General features: G+C 40.8%; 1 protein-coding gene across 5 annotated transcripts in view; it reads left to right on the top strand.

Annotated features, from left to right (window-relative positions):
• Positions 1-1,547: 1,547 nt before the first annotated feature.
• The window catches only part of LOC124169264 (zinc finger protein 608), a 111,313-nt gene continuing 89,756 nt past the window's right edge, over positions 1,548-23,104 (top strand). For 3 of the 5 annotated variants that reach the window (XM_046547825.1, XM_046547821.1, XM_046547822.1), the window contains exon 1: positions 3,145-4,058. The gene's annotated coding sequence lies outside the window, so the exon portion shown is untranslated. Of the gene's footprint in view, positions 1,591-3,144; positions 4,059-4,125; positions 4,918-23,104 lie in introns of those variants that run through there. The other 2 variants (XM_046547826.1, XM_046547824.1) reach the window with 2 other exon arrangements.

Genomic DNA, 23,104 nt, shown 5'->3' with positions numbered 1-23,104 from the left:
AAGGGCCCCATGCTCTAGGAGCGTATTGTAATTGAGGCCTCACTAGTGAACTTATCTCTGTCACCTTTTTAGGGCATTTACCGGGAGTTATTTTAACAAATCCCAGTTTACGGTTAGCTTTCCCGCATGCTTCGCCTATGCGTTTACCTTACGAAAGATACCGCTTAATGTTGACCCCTAAATATTTTACGAATTCGCCACTCGATGATTTAATCGTGTTAGCTGTGTAGCTCCTTCTTGAAGGTATATCCTTTTCCCAAATTTTTATTGCTAGCAATTCCTAATTAATTCAGTTACATACTATCGAACACCAGCATGCAAGAGAATTCCCACATGCAAACCACACGGACATAAATGTAGATACTATGTTTATCGTAGGGTATTATGAATATCTGGTCGTTCTGGCCCCGTGTCAACCTTGTCAACGACACTTGGACTTGCAAGAGCTCTCCGGAAGGCTGACGAAACAGTTTTCGACTGAACTACGTAGCGACAACCCGAGAAATAGACACGTGCAGGAATGGAAAACTGTGCGGTAACCACATCACCAATACTTTATTCAAATATACGCGACCATTTCGTAATGCCTGAACAACCACGTGATAAAAGTCCATTGGATCGCGAAGCTGGCTGTAAATGAAGGGAAAAGGTGGGAGAAATAAATAAATAAATACGCATATATCGCTCGCCCCTTTTTCGGTTTAGCGAGGACGCGGAGGAAATGATTTCGTGAAAGGAACGAAAACTGTCCATCACTGGTCTTGTCACGGGTGGGGTGGGTGGCTCTGTCTGTCTGTGTGTGTGCATTTGGACGTGAGGAAGTGAACGAGAGTTTTTAGAGGAGGAGGGGGTGGGGGGTAAGAGGGAAAAAGAGTTGGTGAGTGGTGGTAGAGGGGAAAAAAGAGGTCGGGCCCGCTGTGTTGTAGGGTTTGAGTGGAATGGAACGAAAGGAGGGGGATCTTTCGGGAGGGTAGGGGTGCTACGCAAGGCTGCCAACCCTCCGGTATCCCATCCATCGGAAGAAATACCACGAGGTTATTTTTTAAAGACGTTTGAGCGGCTTACCGCTTAATTGCCGTAGCTATATTTTACTCTGTAGCCTTCTCTGGTATGTTCTATGGTGAATAATATAGAAATATTCATAGTAGGAGTTTTAAAAGTGCATTTTAACTTCATTTTTCAGGAGGTATACACACCCTATCTCGGTTCAAGTTTGAAGACACTTAAGCGGCTTACCGCTTAATTACCAAAGCTATATTGTACTCTGTAGCCTTCTCTGGTATGTGTTCATGAGTATGGCATGTACTAATTGTTAGTAGAAGCTTAAAAAGAGCATTTTTACTTAATTTTCAGGAGGCATTCACACCTTATCCCGGTTCAAGTTTATAGACACTTTATAGTGACTAACCGCGTAGTTAACAAAGCTATGTTTTACTCTGTAGCCTTTTCTGGTATGTGTTCATGTTCATGTAAATGGTATAGAAAAATTGATAGTTTGAGTTTTAAAAGTGCATTTTTACTTAATTTTCAGAAGGCAAACACACCTTATCTTGGGATGGAAGACTGCATCGTAGCATGTGGACTTACACGGTAGGTTATTTGTTGGTGACATTGAGATATTCACGTTTAGTTAACTGTCTTTTTATTAAAGAATGAAATAGACATTGGTCTATTGTGACTAATATGTTGTCATTCTCATGCGTTGGCATTTTGGCACATTATTTGCTAAAGAATCTCGCCAATTGCTGCTATCGGTTTAGTTTATTCTTCAGACCCTATTTTTATATCGAAATGTCCATATGAGCTGATACACAGCACTGGTTAATTCAGTACGAATTCTTTGCATTCGTTCATCGCTGTGAAAGTTAATTGTTTTTTTGCTCACATAAAGTTAAATTAAAATAGAATAATTTGTCGAACAATCTTACAACATGTGCAGCCCTTGAGGTGAAAGTCCATGTTCGTCAAATCTGATTTGAAACTCATTTTCCCCATTGATTGGTGTTTATCTGATTGATAAAGGCCGATAATTCCGTTCAATTGAGCATATCAATAGGCTGGTCGATAAGTGGATGATTTTGTTGACGAACAGAGAAGAGGAATCGGGCGTTTTTTGCGGCATATTTCGGTTGGAAAAGGTTCTTCTGAATTCTGTGTCACGATTCTCGTAATTTCATGATATTTTTCTCTTTGTTTGTCGAATTTTATACAAATCGTACTTACATTTGCGCGAGTAAATCCTGATTTGTACTATTATCGGAAAAAACTTGATTCAGTCCTTACTTATTGGATTAACGTCATTAGAAGTAGTAACTGTCATATCTGCAGTAGCTCCAAAATTTATTCATTACTTATCGACCAATTTTTTATTAATTGACAATGGCGATGAAACTACTGCAATGACTTTGAATGTACCAAGTGGTATCTATTGCCACTTACGAATTACGAAGCCTTGAACTGCTCGAAAATATTATTGAATGACCTATACAGATTTTAACGTGACCATGGTGTCAATGGTGATTGATACATAGTCAGTAATTAAGATAAATGTTCTCTTTAAATAGTTATTTATATTTAATTCGAGCTAATAATGCCCTAATCCTGTGGATTTGGCGCAATATTGTAGCAACAGCATTTAAGCGGGGGAGATATGAAAAAGAAAATGTGATTATCCTATTACGGGGATTGAGTGTCGGCATGTAATATATTGTTTAACCCATGTTCCAAGTGATTTCTGTTACTATTAATGAATTACGAAGCACCGAACTGATCGAAAATATTGAAACATGCATTTAAACCGGGAAGATTTACGAAAGGAAATTAATCAATTAACAGCCTGTATTAAAGACAAATCTTCTCTTTACATAGTTATTTATATTTAATCATTATCATCTGGGAATGCCCTGATCCAGTCGACTGGGCGCAATATTGTAGCATGCCCTCAACAGCATTTAAGCCGTGGGAGATTTAAAAAAGAAAATGTGATTATCCAATTCTTGGGGAGCCCCGCCGTTAAGTTGGCAGCACTACGTGTGCTGGAGGGGGGACGGAGGAGGAGGATGGGGCAGAGGGGAGTGGGAACGGCAGTCAGTCCAAGCGTGTTTGTGTGCGTGAGAGTTAGTGTGTGAGCGAGAAGGGAGGAAGGAAGGTTGTTGGTTATCAAGAGAGTGAGAGAGAGAGAGAGAAGCAGAAAGAGGGATTTCAGTGTGTGTGTGAGAGAGAGGGCAGAATAGACCTGCCCGCGTGGTTGTCGGCCCGAAGTGTCGGCGGAGCTACCCGAGAGCGACCGAAGTGGGCAAACCGGGCCGCTCCGAGCTATAGCGGCGGAGGACGTCACCCCTACTGCCTCTCGCATGTGATATGGGAGGAAGTGGAGGAGTAGTCGCCTCTGCAAGTTTTGGCGGGGGGACCGTGCTGTTCAAAGGCTATGGGGGAAGTTCCGCGGCGGCGGCTGGCGATGTTGGCGGCTTGAAGCTGGCTGGGTCGGTGCTGTGGTGCTCTTGTGCTCGAGTTTGAAAAAGCCGGTGGAGAAGCAGGAGGTTACGCCAGTGCGGATGAGGCGGCGTCGAAGACGTCCCCGAGATATAAAGTGTGCAGTGCTCGTGGGAGAACCGTTTCGTGGTACTACGCCTGGATTTCGGGTGGTGTTATTCTAAGCAGTGACCATAGGAGGACTATATATTTCTCTCATTCCCCCTCTTTTTTCCCCCTCCTATTCTTACCCCTTCCCTCCCTCCCCCCCTCCTCTCTACGACATTCCCCCACCCTCGCATCCCCATTTAACTTCCCCTCCCTAACCCTACCGTAGTGAACTACCTCAATCAAATTCCACCTCTCCTTCCCCCTCCTCTCCCTTTTCCAATTATTCCCCAAAAAGCTCCCGTGTTATTCTTCCTGTGCGCCCATGGAAATCCTCCCCACACCCCCTGAAAGAGAGGGATAATTTATCTCGCCCTTCCATTTTTTCGACGCACATAACCTCCCAGTAACTCTTCAAAAAATTTCTTCGCCAGTGGATAAAGTGGTGTAATGGAGCCGCATGATAGAAGCTACCAGAGGTTTGTTCAGTTCGCTTTATTCTAATTCCCAAAACATTTTTTTAAAAATCGGATGGTCTTATTTTGTTTGACGGAGGCGGTGCTTTCGTCTTGAATATTGAAAGGTGATGAAAGGAGGGATACTTCATTATGTCCCTAAATAATAGGCTGTGCTAGCTGTCTCTTTTTGATTTGTGTTGTGTGATATCTGTGCTTGTGCTTACATTTTACATAGTCCATACATATCTCTCTATATTTTTTTGTAGTTCCTTGTTTATTATTCCATGTGGTGTCGTTTCTTTCAATGTATGAAAAGCCTCTCTTGGGTGCTTGATAGGGCATTGCATATTTGAACGTGTGAGTCCTTTCATTTTGGTTTTGTGTGGATAGTCTTTTCCTGCGTCATCGTTCTACATGCTGTCTGTTCGTGTCGCTTTTACTTTGCTTATTTGCTCAAGGATGACGTAGGCCTTGTAGGACTGTGAAGAAAGGTCTGTGTGCTTTGGATTTTCACCTAGACCCGCTTGGATTTTTTTGTGCGCATCACATATATCGGATTAGTCGAGATTCTGGAGCCTCTCGGAGGAATTCCCAGAAGCACACGAGTGATTTTATATTGAAAAAAGTGACACGCTGGATACTATCACAACCTTCCAAAGGAATTGGAAGCGCTGTATACGGAGCGCAATGAGAGAAATAGAAGTATTTCTAGCGCTTCGTGTCAGAGGGATTCTAAAACATCTCTCCGGATACTGGCCGTGATTGCATTTGACGTGCCGCTGATTGGATACGGATATCTGCGCAAAGTGGGGAGAGATTCACGGCTGTAAAGGATAAACATGTCCCCCAGCCAAGAGGTTTCTCATTAATTGAAGCATAGGTAAGCTGAAGCTTTGCCCGCATTCCCAAACTGCCCCATCAACACTCTCCTCTAATTTCCTCGGGGAAAAAATATCTCTAAATTGGGATTCGTGCATAAACTACGTTTGCGAATTTGGGGTTGCCTAAAAGTGTACTGAAAGTGATGAGGATTAGGAGATTTTTTATTTCTTCTAAGTACTGTAATGTACTACTACTTGTTATATCATACTTAGCACTGTATAACTATTTTTCTTCGCTGCCAGATAATTTCATATTACAAGATTAACCGCCAGCGATAGAAAGTAGCGTTGTAGCAAATTGTTTTATTTGATCGTTATGATCATTTTTTATGATACCATCCCAGATATCCTAATTGAATGAATGGCAAGCTACTAGTTGACCAGTATGGTCAAGTATTTTATTTTTCGCTGAAGTTTCTGATTAGCGGTTTATACGATTTTTTTCGTGGTGCACCTTTTTGTTTGAACCCCGTCGTAGCTAATGTGCTCACTAATAGAAGTAATTATATTCAATTGAATCATCACTTGTAGAGACAGCTTTATATGTTGGAGGGGTTAAGGAGAATCCTTCAGATGCCAGCATGGGGGGAGGGGGGGCTAAATCATTGGAAACGTTAATGTAGTGTATGCACGAGTCCTCGTCTCGATGGGATGGGGAAATCGTTGGGGCGAAAAGAAAACGATACGAGGATTTAAAAAAAAGGAGAAGCATCCCATTTGGTGTTCGTGTGTGTGTTGGTGTTTGGACTGCCACTTCTGGCCGAGAAAACGGGAGTAGGAGGAGGAGCTGAGTAATTTGTTGTGCCCTGACGTATGAGATTATCTAGAATGAATTGGAAATTAGGGGGTGGGTTGAGTGAGGCATTTGGCGGGGGGGAAGGGGCAGGATCGTGACCGCGGTCGGCTGCACAGCTCTTCGACTGGAGGGTTTCCTCCCCCACAACACTCTGACCCCTCTCCCCATACTCTGACCCCCTTCCCCTGTACCCTGACCCCCTCTTCCCACTGCCACATCCCCCACTTCCCACCCTGTTCGCCCTCCCCCCTGCCCCTTTTATTCATCTGGTACCCTGTCCCCTAGCCTCACTCCCTTTTCCCACACCCTGATCTTACCCTGTCATCTCCCCTCATACCCTAGCATTTCCACTGCATGCGGACAAAATCTCACGACCGTTTTTTCGAGCACTATTTGAGGCATTATTTGAACCACGTTCTTCATTGATTGGGAAATGCCATGATCAATCCATTAATTTCATGTCACGTGGTCTTTGTAATGGTTATTGTGTTAATCGTCCCCGTAATTGCGTTTTTAGATTTTAATGTTCCTTTTACTGTTGGAAATACATAATGCACATTTTGCTAACGTGCACAGTTTAGACGCCGAAGTTTTCTATGTGTTCGGGGTCAGAACAGCAGACGGTCACGGATTATATTTTAAGGCCCAAAGGCTGCCTATTTTTTCATCAATATAGCATCATCATCATCGTTGTAAGTGCACTTGTAATTTGTTGAAAACCTCGACGTAAAAGGCCAGTTTGTGCGATTTTCGGTGGTATGGGAATAAATAAAATAAATTCAAGGAATACCTCCTTTGCTGTTATCATTTAAATTTATCGCGTTCGAAAAATATCATATTAATTTTTCATTGCCGCTATCCCAGAGCTTCGTGGAAAATGATCTTGTGATTCTTGCCTAATCTGTCCCTTACCCTGTCTCCTTACCCCATATCCTGTCCTCTCTCCCCATCCGCTCTGTCTCACACCCTTCCCCTACCATCTCCTCCACCCCATACCCCTCTCACCTCATACTCTGGCGCATATTACCCCACACCCTAAACCCTCCCTCCCCCATCACCCCATTTAGCCGTCTCACACTCAACACGCTTTTGCCGTCACCCAAGCGCCGTCTATGGTAGAGTGGCCGACGCCGCCCTGAGGGGCGAAGAGGCGTCCGTCGGGCAGGGTTTTTCGGGCCGCAGGGGGAGGAGGGTGTTTTTGATGGTTGGGGGGCTGTTGAAGGAGGGGGTTGTTAGAGAATTGGTTTGGTTCCGTCTCGGTGGACGAGGCGGCGGTGTGAGTGGGCTGCCTCTGCTTGTGTGTGTGTACCCGTCGCTGCATGGGGGGACCTTTTTTCCTGTCCCTTGTAAGTTTTTTTTGTAAAGATCACCCTCTTCTCCCTTTCCACGCTCGTTTTCAACCCTCTTATTCTACTCCAACCACCATCCAGGGTGGCGACTCTTCACTAAAACCTGGGAATTAATCTAATTGAATGGTGAAAGTCATGGAACGACAATGAAAACGGAAGAGAGTCTGGTACCATGTAGCATTGATGGTAAACTCATCCTTAATTCTATAGGCAGATGGTGTTTTTTTCCTCCTTGTATTAGAGGGCATATATATTTTTTTCGATTTCTGAGCATTCCATTCTCAAAATTTCACTCAGTTGGCGCTTTATTTATGTTTAAATTATGTATAAAATATTGCTAGATTACCGATTTTAAATAGTATTATTAAATAGGACTTATTCACAATAGGTATTTTCGACTTAATAATTATATTCTGTTCATCCTCAATAATAGAGTTTTTCGTGCCATACCTCAGCTAGGCATTTACCCTTAGCCTGGCACGATTCTTTAGTTCACTGATTTTATTTTTCAGTGGCGTTGCTAGGAATTGGTTCGGGGAGGGGGGGGGGGGGTCCAAAACCTGGGGGAAAATTTTTGAAAAAATGGGTTACTAAGTAAACCTAATTTTAACACTTTTAATGATCGAAAAAACTACTTTAAAAAAATCTTTTGCAAATTCATAATTTTTGAAAATTTGGTCTTATTTTGTGATGCAAAGTAAGTGTGCTTTTATATTTCGGGGGGTCCAGACCCCTCGGACCTTCTCCCTCGGTCCGCCACTGTTCCTCTTCCTTGTGTCCTTCAAATGTCCTAAGAGTCCACGTCTTCCTCGAGGGACTTTTCTGTCTATTTTCCCTCGCTCAATTTATCACGTAGTCGCTGTTTAATGTATAATAACATTCTGTATATTCATACAAGAAACGGTCTGTAAAATTTCGAAATGATTTCGACTTTCTGTTACAATCAGAGTATTTCAGCTTAATATTTACAGTAGTCACCTTGTTATACCCTAGTGTATTGTGGGTAGTATCCCCCAGCCCTTCTTTTATGTATCTTATTTTTTTATTACAATATATCACCCTATCCACGATCGTTTTCGCCCCTCACTCCCACCCCATTCTGCGAAAATCCTTTTCCCCTCTCTTTACTAGCGGAGGGGATAATCCTTTCTGATTCTTCCCCCACCCTACCGTACCCATTCCCCTACCCGCTGCGCCCTTTCTGACCGCGCCGCGTCGCTGTTCAAGCTTTTCATGTTTTTTTTGTATCCCCTGCGAAAGAGACCGCGATGTGACGAGGCGGGGAAGTGTGTATATTGCACAGGAGGGAGGGTTCGGTAATAGTTGACTATGGGAACGGGGAGGGAGCCGTTTTACCGTGTTTTTTTGTGTGCGTGTCCCTTTGATGGGCCTGCACTGATCGCCGAGGCCTCTTCGAGTATGTAGACGTACGCCGCCGTGCTTATTCCAACGCCCAAATTGGATGGGGTTTATCTTTTTTCGCTACCAATAATGCTATTGTTCCAATCGAATCTCTCCTTATAGGAGCGCACTTCGTTCCATTGCAGGAATATCCTATCCACTGCAACTATTTAGCCGAATGGCGAGCGGATCCGTTCTAATTTTTCTGCGCCTAAATTTGATGGGATTGGTCTTTTTGTAACTAGTAAAGCTAGGTCAGTCGTTAGATTTCGCTTTGTGCTGGGTTGGTCATGTCTATTCTTCCTGGCGTTGCCTTGGTTGGTTGGATGTACTCATAGTAACCTACTGTGTTGCGCCGTGCTTTTTCTGATGCCTGAATTGGATGGGATTTGCTTTTGCGCTACCGATAAAGCTAGGTCGCCTGTCCACTGGTTTCGCTACGCGATTTCGCTGGGTAAATCTCTGTTTTCAGGAGCGTACTTCGTTCTAAAGCTGAAAATATCCACTCCACTGCAGCTTAGCTGAATGTCGACCGGTCCTAGGTCCTGGTTTCTGCGTCTGAATTTGATGGGCTTTGTCTTTTTGTGACTAGTAAAGCTAAGTTAGTCCTTTGATATCGCTATGCCCTAGATTGGTCCTGTATGTACCTTTCGGCGTCGATTGGGCTGGCCGCATTACTTGCTGGTCACTGCAACCTGCCTTTGTCCTACGCAGGAATATTCTGTGCGGTGCAGCTATTTAGCTAACTGTAGTCTGGGACTGTTAAAATTTCTACGCCTGAATTTTGTGAGATTTGTCTTTTTTTGCAATCAGTGGCACTAATAGGTCTCCAGTTGATATCGCGGCAGAATTTCGTGGCACGTCTGCAGTACCAGCTCAATGACGACTAAATCTGTTCAAATGCTACTGTCTGAAATGAATGGGATTGATCTTTCTGGAAACCATTCTCGTTAATTCATCAGCAGACCCTTTCTTTCCTTCATCCTTTCTAAGCTAGGCTGGTCAAGCTTAATATCGTTGAAATCGTTCGAGTTAATCGTTCATGGTTTGCTTGTTTATGAAATCGATTGATGTGATTAGTATTTATGTGGGTATGGCTTGTCTTTTTCGATATTTCCGGGAAATGAGTCATTATGATAAGTAAGAATGGATTTGGTTCTATGATGGTTGCTGATAAATAAATGTGGGTGATGTGAGTTACCTCATTGCAATTAGCCATTACGTGATTCACACTCAAGTTCTCACCGATTAAGGTGTGTGGAAAGAGTCAGGTATTGTTGGCGTTGTATTGACGTACCTGCCTCTCCCTACTAAGTCCAATTCCCTATTCTCCGCCTGCCAATTCCCCTCCCAGTGTAAACCTAGGCCAACTGATTATGGATTTTCCCAACCGGTGGGCACAATATCGCGTATTCTTGGCGAATAGAGGCGCAGTGTTAAATATCGAGCACTCGTTCTGCCCATATTTTGCAAATTTATCACAGATAATTTATGAAACAACGCGGTCGTAAGCGGTAACTACCCCTATTTCTGGGAGAATAATATGGTGTAGCTATCTTTTGTAACTTTTTTATCTGCCCATGGCGAAGGAAGTGACTACTTTAGGGGAGAAAATAAATATATGTTGTACAAATTCACGTCCATTTAGATTTAATCCTAGCTTGGGAAGTAGGAGTTTATTGAGCTGTGTTCTGAATAAATGTTTGTTTTTTTATGCCATAAAAAGACTTGTCATGGGTCAGACTCTTTTGAAAGAGGGAGATACTTTTATTATTTCAGCTGGCGAGAGATTTAAGTGTTGACTCTGCCAACAGTGAGAGATACGTTGAAATGATATCAGTATCGCTCGACGACCGACTCGTCTGGTCGTTCTTCCTTGGGAAACACGCATGGTTATTGTGGATTTTCTAACTGGCCACTGAATGTGCTGTTCTCTAACTCGCATTTAAAGGGGTTGAAATATGTCGCCATTCCTGTCGCTGATGGCAAAGCGATTTGAATTTCGCGAGAAGTAGGGCTGTTTGCCGAAAATTGTATTCGATATGACATAGTCTAATACATTCATAACTTTTCATTACTGTTCCTCGAGAGTGCAAGTAGTTTGCTGAACGCTTTGAGAATAATGGATCGCTCTGGGTTAATTCCGACGATATGGACATTTTTGAAAACCAATTAAATATTGAGCGAATTGGCAGTATAAACTTTAGGACGGTCTGGGGCCTTCTCCATGTATTTCTCTTGATCAATCCTTCCGAAAATTTGTACGTGATTTATTTGAAACGGGAATTTATTTCCATTCCACCGAATATAGCACGTATTTGCCAGCCTCGGTGGCGCGCGGGTAATGTCCTCTCATGTCAAATCGAAGGTCACGGGTTCGAGTCCCGCCTAGGTAGGTTGCTCCTACAAGTGGCATGGCTGTATGTGGTAGTCTTTGTTACTCGTTATTTCTCTCATTGTAAAAAGCTTTATATGAGCTGTTATCGGGGCTAGGAAGGTAAAATAAAAAGAAATGTTGGCCATCCTCCGTCGGGGTGTAACTATTACTCGTGTATAAACACCCATTTCCTGGACAGGGTCTACCTATTCGGGCGGGACTTATCACAGATAATTACGGGCCGCCACCTAGGCCGGCATTTTCGCATGCTGAAATAATAACAGCTGACGATCATGTTACGTACACACACTAAGTATGTACTTTTATGAAATGCATTTTCTTTTCCTCAAAAACGTCTGCTTCTAGGATCATTAATCAGTTCCCTGTGCACTCAATACCTGTCAAGCGGAGAGAGATCCATCTCCCATTGAGCCGGCCCTTCCTTTTTCAGCCCATTCACTTCGCCACCCTCACTCCCAGAATGCATTGTGAACCCTCGTCCTTCGTCGCAGCTGCATTTGCTCTTGGTGTGTCCCTCGGCTCCCTGCTTTCAAGCCCCAAAAACACCTTTCCATCCGAACCGCCTACATCCCGTCTACAAGGGGCCCTTACAGCTGAAGACGGAGAGATATTTCTTTTCCGACTTTTCGTTATGAAAAACGCGGGAAAGATAATTTTAACTTCGGTAATCGAGTAGTTTAAATTCAACTGCTTCAGGTGTCATATATTGAAAGCCCTACGTATATAAATGAAAGGTAATTGCTCTTTTATAGAGAATTTATATTCATACAACGCGTTTCGGCTTCCAAAAGCTATCATTTGGTATAAGTCCCTGTCAAATTATTATGGAAAGGAGAAATTAGCTTTTATTCCAATAAATCGATTCGTTTTTCAATAAAAGAATGCACTAGGCTTACCTCTTCAGGGTTGGAGTGAATAAAGTGGTTTCACTGGTTGCAACGCACCAATTACCAATATCAAACTTAGGAGTTAAGAATCAGACAATCTTCCTGGGAACGGGAAATTTTGATTTCCACTAACGCATGTCTGGTGATGAAAAACATTTCTACTCTTCTGTGAATCTTTGATAATTCTGATGTTTTTCAAGAGATGATTCATATGAATCTTAGAATTGTTCATCCCTTATTAAACGTTTTATAGCATTTGTCGTAGTGGCTGATATAATTCTGTTCCTTTATCGGTTGCCCTGGTGCTTTTTTGTTAGAATTGGATTTTACCTAGTGATAACTTTGAATTTTCTTGTTGACAGCATGGGATGAAATTCTATATCTTATTGTTTCTACCGTGGAAAATGGCACGAGATAACTTGATCAGATGTTATCTAGAAAATTGAGATGTATTCTATTGTCTCCCTGGTTCAGTCGAGTGTTTTCTTGGATAATAGTGTGATTTATACACTTCACAGTCGAAAGAAGAATGGATGGTAGAATTGCGCAATCTGAGAATGAGTTTCATTGATCGCATTGATATTATTTTAACGTTTTTATAATGCTCTCATTATTTTTTTCGTGAAACGTTTATATGATAATTATTATAATTATATGGGAAATAAACCATTTGTAATTATTCCTTTTGACGTCAAGTACAATGGACATACGTCTTGAGCACCTATCAAGAATATATGGGTTTTGTGATTGAAAGATGTGGTCACTTAGTTTCTGCATGATATCGACTAGATGTATCGTAGTATTTAATATTTTTTTAACTGCTTAACTTAATGAAGAAATTCGAATTATTCCTTTGAAACACTATTGGCAAACCGATCTAGATCAATGGAAATCTGTTGCCAAATTAATCTCGTAAGTTATTAATAGACTTTTGAACGATGTGATACTTCCCCTCATCGGTCCTTTTAATGTTACGTAATTAGCATTCAACTAAAATAAATGAGGTAAAGCTCATAGGTTAATTGTTTTATGACCCCGGTGTCACGAAGTAGCAACAACTTCAGGTCTTCAGCAATTATTTTATATGGTGGAGAACATTGCATTTTGGACAAAAATCTTCACTTGTAGTTGTCATTATTTGATTAGAAATAATTTCACTTTTTGATGTTCCTCATAGATTTTTTACCCATATAGGTGTCTATTCAATTCTATACAAATCGTCAAACCTTAGCGTTGAATCGAAAAAAACTTAGTAGATTTCACATAGATGACTTAATTTGTTAAGTTATCAATGTCACGATGTCATACCTTAAACTATCCATCAGAGTGACGCATTCAAATATAGTAGTTGATCGTTCAGTAGCGCAAATTTTGAAAACTTCGTCGCGAATAGATTTTTAACGTTCGTGTCTTTGTTGGCTTTTCACCAGTCCCATCCGTCGCAAGGTGCTTATTCTGTCATTCAGCTCTCGTGTCTCTCCTTCCAACACGACTCTTCTGTCCTCTTCCACTTGTGTGTTCATCCATCGCCACCTTTTTCCCCCTCACCCCTCCCTCTTCCTCTTTTCGCCCGTCGCTTTTTGGGGAGTGCCCAGGGGCGAAGTTCGATCCGCACACTGGCGCAGGAAGCCATTTTGTACAGTTCTGAGTCACAAAGGAAAACCCTCGCGTAAGATCGGGCCGCCTGCATTCTACCCCTCCCTCACACAACAGTCACCTGATATCCCACCACAATTTAATGTCCGTCGGAGCAATCGGATAAAGTGGCTCATTTGTTTTATTTTTTCCCTCCCCCGTTTTATTATTTTTTTAAATCCGAGTCGGGGCATTTAAATCAGGTTTCCGCGCTTGGATGTTTAAATCATCGTGATCGGGTGGGGATTTATGTGACCTCCCCACTCCCGAGTTGAGTGTATGCCCGGCAAGGTAGATATTTTATTTTCCCCCTTTTTCCGGTTTTTTCCCCTTCCGTGTCGATTTTATATTTTTATATGTTCGAATGAGAGAGAATATTGTCTCCCCTCGCTAATTCTCATGGCTGCGCACAAATGGTCGCGGTAATATGTTTTCGGTACTCATGCATTCCTTTTAAAATGTTATAATTATGATATATGTTAGGTATGCTGCTAATATCGATGAATTTTGAAGTCACGTCCATAATTAGCTATATGTAGCATACAGATGCAAGTTTAATCTCGCAGCAGTGGAAACCATAAAAGATTTTTTATAAGTTCAACCGATTCATGCGAAATATTGGACGTTCGACGTATTCAAATAAAAAGTGCAACTACCTTTTATTTCAAAGATTTTTTGTCTTAATTCAATCAGGAGATGAGTTATCACTTCTAAGTGATGTCAGAGATAATTCTATATGATGCATTTTGCAGTAGGTTTATAAATTTAAAATAGAATTTAACAGTGATTTCTACCACGCTCAATGGAGTTAGACTGCTGAACTTTGAAAACTGCTTTTGGTATTTGTGAAGTAAGTCGATGGACTACATTCGACAAAATTTGGACCACAATCGGTGTATTGGTATAAGTAGTCGTGATCATTCCCTTCCTGTTTCCATTCGCATTTTTTCCTGGCATATCATTGCGATTACGTGGCCACAACGAAATTCGCCAGTCCCTTCTCTTTTTTCCCTTTTTCTTCCTCTCCCATCTGTTCTTCGCCGGTGAACATTTTTTTATTTCTCAAACTCGTTCCTTATTTTTTTCACGGTGAAAGTTTTGCATGAAGCTTCGAAGGAACAAGTTCAAGGTCTTGTGTGGGGGATGGTAATTGCGCGTATAGGTTTTATTTCTTGTCTCAGCGCCACTTTATTTCGCGAAGTTCGTTGATTCGATCCTCGTTCCCGAGGTGTCTCGTGGCCGGAAAGGTAACGACAGGTTCACCTGTGTGACCTTTTGGTCGTATTTAGCCTGACGGATTGTCCTTGTGGGAATGCCCGACATGCCTTTTTCGTCGGGCTTTTTGAGGCCATGCCAAAACGGATATTTCAGCCGCGGTGTGTGCCCATCGTTGAATGCTAGAGCTCTTAGTCAGGAGGTCTCAGCGCTTGACAGGATCGATGTTACGGTTCAGTTTTGGACGTCTCGTTTCATCGTTATTGATCGCATCTTTCCATCTAACGTGTTTCAAATATCGGTACAAAGGCTTCCGCGTTGATATTTGATTTAAGCCTTAAACTCGGTGTTTTCTCGTTTTATTTTTATGGACAGGTCTTACCCGCGTCACAGCTAGTGCCTTCAGCTATCGCGAAAAAAAGAGGTAGTGTATATGTAAAGGGAAACTTACAGCTAACCACTCCTCTAGGCCGTTTTACACGGCACACAGAATTGCGCAGTCTGACGTACGTGTGAAGGCGCAATCAAAATTGCGTCGTGTAAAGCGGTGAATTGCTAGAACACATGCGAGAATGCGTGGATTTGAGACGGCAAAATAGCCCCTGTCCTAATTTCGTTCATGCATTCGCGCAATTCCACGCCATTTTAGAAATTAATGCAGCTCTAGCCTGCGCAATTCCGTGTACCGTGTAAAACGGCCTTCTGAAAAACTTGAGGCATTTATATTCTCATTTTTATTTTTTTTGTCGATATATGCTTCAATAAATCAATTGGGATTGCTACTATCGGTCAGAGTATACGGAATTTCATTTTATATCGGTCAGAGTATACGAAAAACATTTCTTCTCAGCAAGAGCTGAATGTATTTAATTCCATTATCAGGGCTAAAGATGAAGAATGTTGTACCCTAAATATATGTCGACTAGTGTTTTGTATTAAAAATTGAAATAATTTTTAGCCATGTTATGTTCATTATCCTAATTGTTGTTGTTTTAATTAAGCTTTAATTTCTCTCATTTTTTAGGTTTTTATCTTCCTTTTTTCAGTTGCAATGAATAATTTTTCCTCGTAGGACCTTAAGAGGCAGGACCTAATGACGGCTCTCACTGTTAATTTGAAAATGCTATCCTGAGGAAAGGAGAACATTTTCACTGTATCAAATTAGTTCTCTCGTGGGTTTTATTTTCCGCAGTCTCTCATTCTATGTGGTCCCAAATATAACGGAAACCATTTGCGTTCTTCCTCGTGATTTTTATTAGAAATTCTCGACGCTCGTCGATTTAATTTAATCGCTTTCCTGATGACGAATTCCTTAGTGGTGATTTAGGGAAGGAAGCAAAAACGCGAGATTCCTTGGCGTCATATAAATTCTTTTGGTGTTTTGAGCGTGAGTCATGGATTAACTTCCCCAGGCAGTACTTGGTGGGAGATCCTTACAGGCCTTTTGGAAGTGAACCTTTCTTTCGTGGAAATATTCTATTTGTCCTTCCTCTTTTTATCATTAATATAATTTGAATTCGTCGGTCACATCACGTCACATCCGCAGAATAGTTGGCTCATGACGTCTGGTTCGTCAGTTAAAATGTGGAAGATGATGGGTTATCTTGCCGTGCGCAAAAGTTGTAATTGAACCACAAAAATATTATCGTGCCCTCTCTATTACGGTCCTCAATCATTAATTTTTACCAAGTATTGGCTTTGAAACTCTAAAATTTTAGGCTCTGATTCCCTTTCGTTATACATATGATTCTTCGTACCTAAAAATTAACCTATTTTCCATTTTTTTGGACCATTTTTATGTAAAAATTAGAGGAAATGCGTTGCAGCTATCCATTTGAACCTTCAGTATGTGTTGAGATGGCAAGATGATTCCAAACTTTTTTTTATTTTGTTTCCTTACCCTGCCGTTATGAGGAGTGCTATTGATATACGCATGCTTCGAAGAACAATGCTTGTCGTCTCAAAATACGTATGCAGTGTTATTCGATTTTCCCCATTTTTTATGTCAGTAAGTCATGAGAAAAATAAATAGCCAATAAGCAGATGCTTACGTGTCGAAGTCTTTTTTACCTCTATTTGAGAAATCATCATTTTCAGCTGTGCTACTGAATATTTCGCAAATTTCTAAATTCTTATTTGGCTTAAATTTATCGTTTGGCATAGAAGTCAAGTATTTCCCATCTTACTATAATGGCATAGTTATATTAATGGGATTTATATACCACATTTGCAACGCTGTACCCTGCCTCGTGGAGTTGATGGATTGGTGGCGCATATCGTGTCATTTTCTCTTCCGTTGCATCATGGCAGCGTGCTCATGTCTTGGTCTTATCACGCGCTTATGATGTCACGCGAAGCACTCGCGCATGCCGTATCGCCTAACGATTATATATTTTTTCCTCTTACCGTTTGCTGTTTTATGTTTCGTCTGCAGTTTTATTCTTAGTGTTGCCTAGCTTCAAGCTTTCTATGCGATTTTCTCGAGGACTCACGTTTGCATGCTTCACTAGCAGAGGTAAGTTTTGTTCTAAAAGTGTTTGTTGCTTTCATAGTCGTAGCTAGGATTCCGGCTGACAAATGTGGTCATTATCTTCGTTCAAGGTAATTTTGGCTCTTGGCCAAAGAATTGGTAATGGCGAAATTTAAACTAAATAATCCTTGTCAAGATCTGGTATGCGCCTGAACTCAGTACTCCGTCTTTTCTCTTTGATATCTAATCCCAAGAATGCTCCATTATCCGTAGTATTTGAGGATTCCTTTATTCCAGTGTCTCATATCTACCGTGTAAGGATCTTCCTTCGAATTCCGCCCTCTGGAACTCTTTGAATTATAGGGCTCTTTCGTCGCCCGTTAACCTCCGTGGGTATTTTCCCGGATTTCATTTAAGTCCTTTGAGGTGCCTAGGGTCTCGAAACTCATCTCTGTAAAAGCGGGAATGACGATGTTTTATAGGGTTATTTTCCTCGAAGAAAGTCATCGGCGACATTTCTCCGCGTTAAAGGCAATCGTGGGCCAGGTGTAAACGGGGTATCATTTATTTTCTGAAGGGAAAAATGCTCAGGGGAAGGAAGTCATTAGAAAGTTTCCAAAATGTGTCCCTTTTCCTCTCGGCCACACGGTAGTTTGACCTCATTGGCAGTGGCTCTTTTTTTTATGCGATTACAAGGGGAGTAAATAGACTTATTATCTGTTTACTCATTTCGAAACTATGCTATCCCATGTCATAAGTTTATCGGCATTTATTGTGGTCATGTTCTTTGCTATTTTTCCCTTGATTGATAGAGTAGGTATATCCAAGATCACTCTTCAACAAAAACTTAACTACTATATGCGATAGTGGATTATCACAATGAGTTATTCCGAGGGAAACCTTAACCATTTACGCTTGGTGAATTCCCAATGGCATTCATTTTGTATATTTTGTTTTGTTGATTCAATTTTATGCGAGTGACTATTTGGTGCACCTGTGGACAATCACCGTCCATCGCCATTAATTCATTTGTTGGCGTTTGTTCCTCATTCACATACATCATCGGGATGTATAAATGAAGTGATGGTGAAAATCTAATCTTCTCTTCAGTGTCGACCAAAAAAATATTTATGAATTTGGAGTAACGTACCTATTTGGAGTGCAATTTACGCAATTAGCTGGAAATTGATAGAGGGGTTTCTTTTACTCGGTTTGGAATGCTGTTGTAAATGTCAGAGCTACATAAAATGCATTTATCACCTTTTTTTTGATCTAGCCTTTTATCGTGAAGGAGGAGGTTTTTTTAAGAAAGTCATTATACCGATAAGGTTTGACAGGGAAAAGTGCTGGTTAAAATGCTCATAATATAATGACAATTTATCTTTTCCTGTTAAAAGATGATCATTGATAATATGACGGACGTTTGGTCTGAATGGCATAGTTTTTCATAATCTAATAAATAATAATCTAATAAACTTGCCGTTATAGTTTAAACTGGCTAGCTGTCGCTCATGCATATGTGGCTTGCCTTTGTGGTGAAATGTTGCTCTTTGAATCTAAGGTCAGCCGATGGTACGTTCGACAGTAAGAGTCAATTTGATTTCGACACTCACGAGGAAAGCATGTTACGTGACGACTTGTGTCTACAAGGGCTTACTTGAGTAGGGAGTGTATTATTGACTCGCCGCCTCCTCGTCCCAATCAAAGATAGTATGTCAACAGTTTCACTTCTGTTGGTTCTTTTGGCGACAGTTTACCGCCGCCTAAGGTTCACTCAAGTGATGGATTCGACTCCTCAAGTTGTCCTACAATTTTCATGAGGAAGTCCTTTGGTTGAAGTAAAGTTGATATACTTTTACGTACTGCCCAACCAGTCGACATGTGTGGACTTTTCGTGAGTTAGCATTAGTCTTACATTATTTTGATAACTACTACAGTGTCGGGAAACAATGCGATATGATTTTTGTAGATGTTTTCATGTGGTCCTGGATTACAAGCGTGGAATAGTGCCAGGATAGCAGGAACAAGAGGCAGTGTTTGAGCTAGGAATCTATCCTCCTCAAAAAGATAATATCGATTCTTAGATACATGAGATTGCATTGGAGAGAAAATGGCTATACCAAATTATGATGGAATTCTATTTTGTATTCATTTTGGAATTACTTTATTCCCAATCTGAGTTTTCTCGATTATTTTGTTTCGTCGTTTTAGGTAGCCTTCATAGCTATGATACGTCGGAGTGTTCCTGTTAAGTTTTTAAGGCCGTTATACTGTGGAGCGGTTACGACTGAGATCGTTTGAGCCAAAAAATTGCTCTGGTATTAATCTGTAGTTCGTGAAAACTGGTGAAATTGCTTTGGTCTGTAAGTGAATGATCATTTGGGTGAAGTAGTCCATTTTTTTCTTTGAGGGAAACGTAATTGTGCCTCCCTTAACTGCGTTTTCAGTTATGGGTTTCGACAAATGTGCTCGCCTAATAATTCACTCGCAGAGTCGGAATGAGGGGGAAAAAATGAGGTGAAAGTTTGCGATCGTGAGAGCCTCGCTAACCGTGTAGGAAATCAAATATTTGCGCGGCTAAAAAAAATAAAAATAACTCGAGAAACTCGTTTTTGTAGCTAACAACCGCATCGAGTTCGTGGCTATAATATTTTAAAACTCGTCTGTATGTTTCAGTGTCAAATAATTGGTATTCCTGCTGGAGTTAATTTATATGCGCGCTTGTTTGAGTTATTTTTAGCATTTTCCCTCTTGATTGCGGCATTTTCGAAATTGACATGTTAAAACTCGGGCTTGGCTCATTAGCATCGATAACCTGTGCCAAAGCTAGGGATAATCTGTCGATAAATAATGGATAAGGATATTTAGAGCTGTCATTCCAGCTTTGTGAGAAGCCAAGCTTGGGCTTAAATTTCCTGGTGGCTTACGACGATGTACTCACTGTCGTTACAGTTAACTGGATGTGATGAATGATTATTATCCCATGATTGTATTACTAATTAAATATCTCCGGCCGTGAATTTAAAACGATCGCACGTGTGGAAAATATTCATGTGACGGCGTATTAAATTCTCTCTTTTCAATAAGCTCGGTGGTCGGATGCCAACTTCAACATGTCAGGTTTATCCCGCTGTGTTCGTCATTGCGTGATTATGTGCTGCTTGTGATTTTTAAACTAATATTAGTAATTTGAGCGGCAGCTCGTGTTTCCTCTGTCGTGTGCGTCGGAAATAACAATCGCTGCCTTTTCTATCCTCCAATCTGAAGTACTCGTAAGAGTTGCTAAGCTGCGGTACGCAGAGCCAATCAATATTTAATATCACCTTCTTTTACTGGTTAGTTTTCTTCATTTTAACCTATTTTTTTATTCTGAAATTTCGACGCACAAAAATTCTTTTGTTTTTAAGCTAACCTTTAGTAAATTACATTGATATCTTTAGTGCTTTGAAACTGGTTGAATGATTTATTTCATAAAACTTTCACTGCTATATAAATATTAACAGGAGCTTGTAGCAAAAGCATGGCAGTTCCCAATATTACCATCAATCATGCACGTTTTAGCGGTGTATACCATGGTATAGTGCTCCCAAAATATAAAAATTTTCTGAGAATTATGTTTTGAACATAACTTGGCTATTTACTCAATTTTCTGAGCTCTGAAGATGCCAATATAATGTGAGGAAACTTGGTCGAAGGAGAAAATAATATTGTTGAAATCGGTCAATATTCTATTATTATTTCTCTTTAAATCCTCGTCCGCTTACTTGTTTATTTTTTCGTTTATTTTGCAGCACGTACACCGTGATGGAAAAAACGTTGGAAAAGAAATGATTAAATATATCGCCGTATCTTATTCCACTGTGGCTATGCATTAATTGGAATAGTGAAATCCAACCCGGGTGTCTGGGAATATGCGGTTAGGTGTGAATGCCTACGGAATGGATCCGATGTATTTTTGCTTTGTTTACTCGCATTATTTTCTCATTGAATAATGGTTATTTGGAAATCCATTTTTTTTTTTTTTTGAAACATTCAGTCATGAGAAAATTGATGCCTTATATTTTAGTTTAAACCAAATGGAGATCTCTTTATAGCATCAGCGGGAATAAATGTTAAACCGGTCTAGTTGGAATATCACTTGTTCATACCAGTTTTTCCCCGTCGGAGGGCGTATCCTTACCGGTTTTTCAGTGCGTATTATTAATCGCTTTCGTGTTCGCAGTCGACACTGTGTTGTAAATTATGTCTCCGCTACCACTTATGAATGAACACTCATTTCATTGGTCTAGTATAATATTTTTCAATTTAGATGTTCAGCTACTGAATATATTCGTAATTCCCTGACCAGATTAGAAATATGATCACATTCCTTGCTATTTTACCAACCTACCGAAATGTGGATACATCTATCCATCCTAATCTTTGATAATTACTGATAGTTGAAGGTCTGATTAACAAGGATTTTACTCTCCACAGTATTTAGATCCCAGTTGTAGGAAATAATTTACTGATTAAACCTTTGGTAAATGGGATTACGACATAATGTGGTCACATGTAGTGCCTCTTTTTTTAAACATGGATATGTAACCATCTTTTCCTTTTTAGTTCGTTCCAATATAGTTTTGTATGTTCCTAATGAAGCGTTAGTTAATTTATTCTCGAGTCTGCGTTCATGAAATCGAATATTTTTAAGATTTACTTCGAAAACCGTAAGATTAGCAAAGCAACGTTCCATTATGTAGCTTTTGCTTTACAAGATTTAACCAGGGTTTTAACACCTTGAAACCATTATGGTGGTGGAAATTAGAAAAATGATTCTCCACATAAAATATGTAAATTGCGCGATCCGGATATTACCTCAGCGTGTCATCATCAGGCACATTTTCACAACCGATGGCTTTTGATACCCTAACCTTGTTAGTGTAATAAAAATTATATGCCGAACTTAAATGTTCTTATTCCTATCCCCATGGTGGATAAATTCCTCTTTGTTTCGCCTGAGACATGATATTTTTTTATATTAAAATCATGCTCTTTCCATGCTCGGTGTCAAAACGGTATTAGATTGTAATCATGTAAGATTGTAGATGTAATTCACATTTTAGTTGGGTAGCGTCATAGCCTAGTGTGTAAAGCGCTTGGCTTTAACCGAGGGGTCCCAGGTTCAAAGTCCGGTGAAGTCTTCGGGCATACCAAATCGAAATACTCCCAGGTGGCCCAGGGATAGGCGCTGGCCGTCATACCCAATTTTGTAAAATTCACGCGCCTGAGGCTTAGTCGGGTGTGCGCTCTACCCCCACCCATCCAATTCATCCTTAGGGTTTAATCTGTAAGTGATGATAATGATTTTTTTTTCATTTCTTGTGTCCGAGTGGGTGGGGGGGGGACTGTTGAAACGAGTTCATGTCCTTCAAGTGTTGTCTCTCGTTGTCCTCTTTGTCTTTCCACGTGGAACGAGATTGACGGAGCTTTGACCTTTGCCACCTCCTTCATTGGAGAACGTCATTCTTCTTTTGGAATGACCAGGTTGATTAATGACTTGGCAACTTCTGCCCCATCTTCGCCATTTTGATCTCCGCCTCAACGATTGAAGTAATTATAGAACTCCCATGCATTGTTTCCAGACGAACGAGTAATTTTTCGACAATATTATGCTTGGAAAGCAGCCATTTGTCGGATATAGTCCCGTCTGTTTACTGCGCTCCTGGCCGCGTTTCGTTCCTTTGAAACTGGTTTTTGTCGTTTCATTGTTCCTTTCTTCCCTATTGTATTCCGTTCCATAGGTGTGCTTCGTTCCGGAATATCTACTTCGCGTTTTTTGGGGTATAAGTTGAATTTATGTGTGTAATTGTAGACATTAGTTAAAAATAGTTTTTTATTCCATTGCCTTTCCCCCGTGCTAGCATACCACTATCACAAATTGTAAGTGATTAATAGCTTTTTAATGTGATGAATTGAATTTTTACCTAAAAAAACATTTCCTGACGTGCTCGGCTTTGACCTGTACGGCCATGACGCAAGTATTTACAAACGGT

The sequence above is a fragment of the Ischnura elegans genome, chromosome 12 (assembly GCF_921293095.1).
Source record: "Ischnura elegans chromosome 12, ioIscEleg1.1, whole genome shotgun sequence".
In the NCBI taxonomy this organism is placed as follows: domain Eukaryota; kingdom Metazoa; phylum Arthropoda; class Insecta; order Odonata; family Coenagrionidae; genus Ischnura; species Ischnura elegans.
This window is presented reverse-complemented; position numbering and strand designations above follow the sequence as displayed.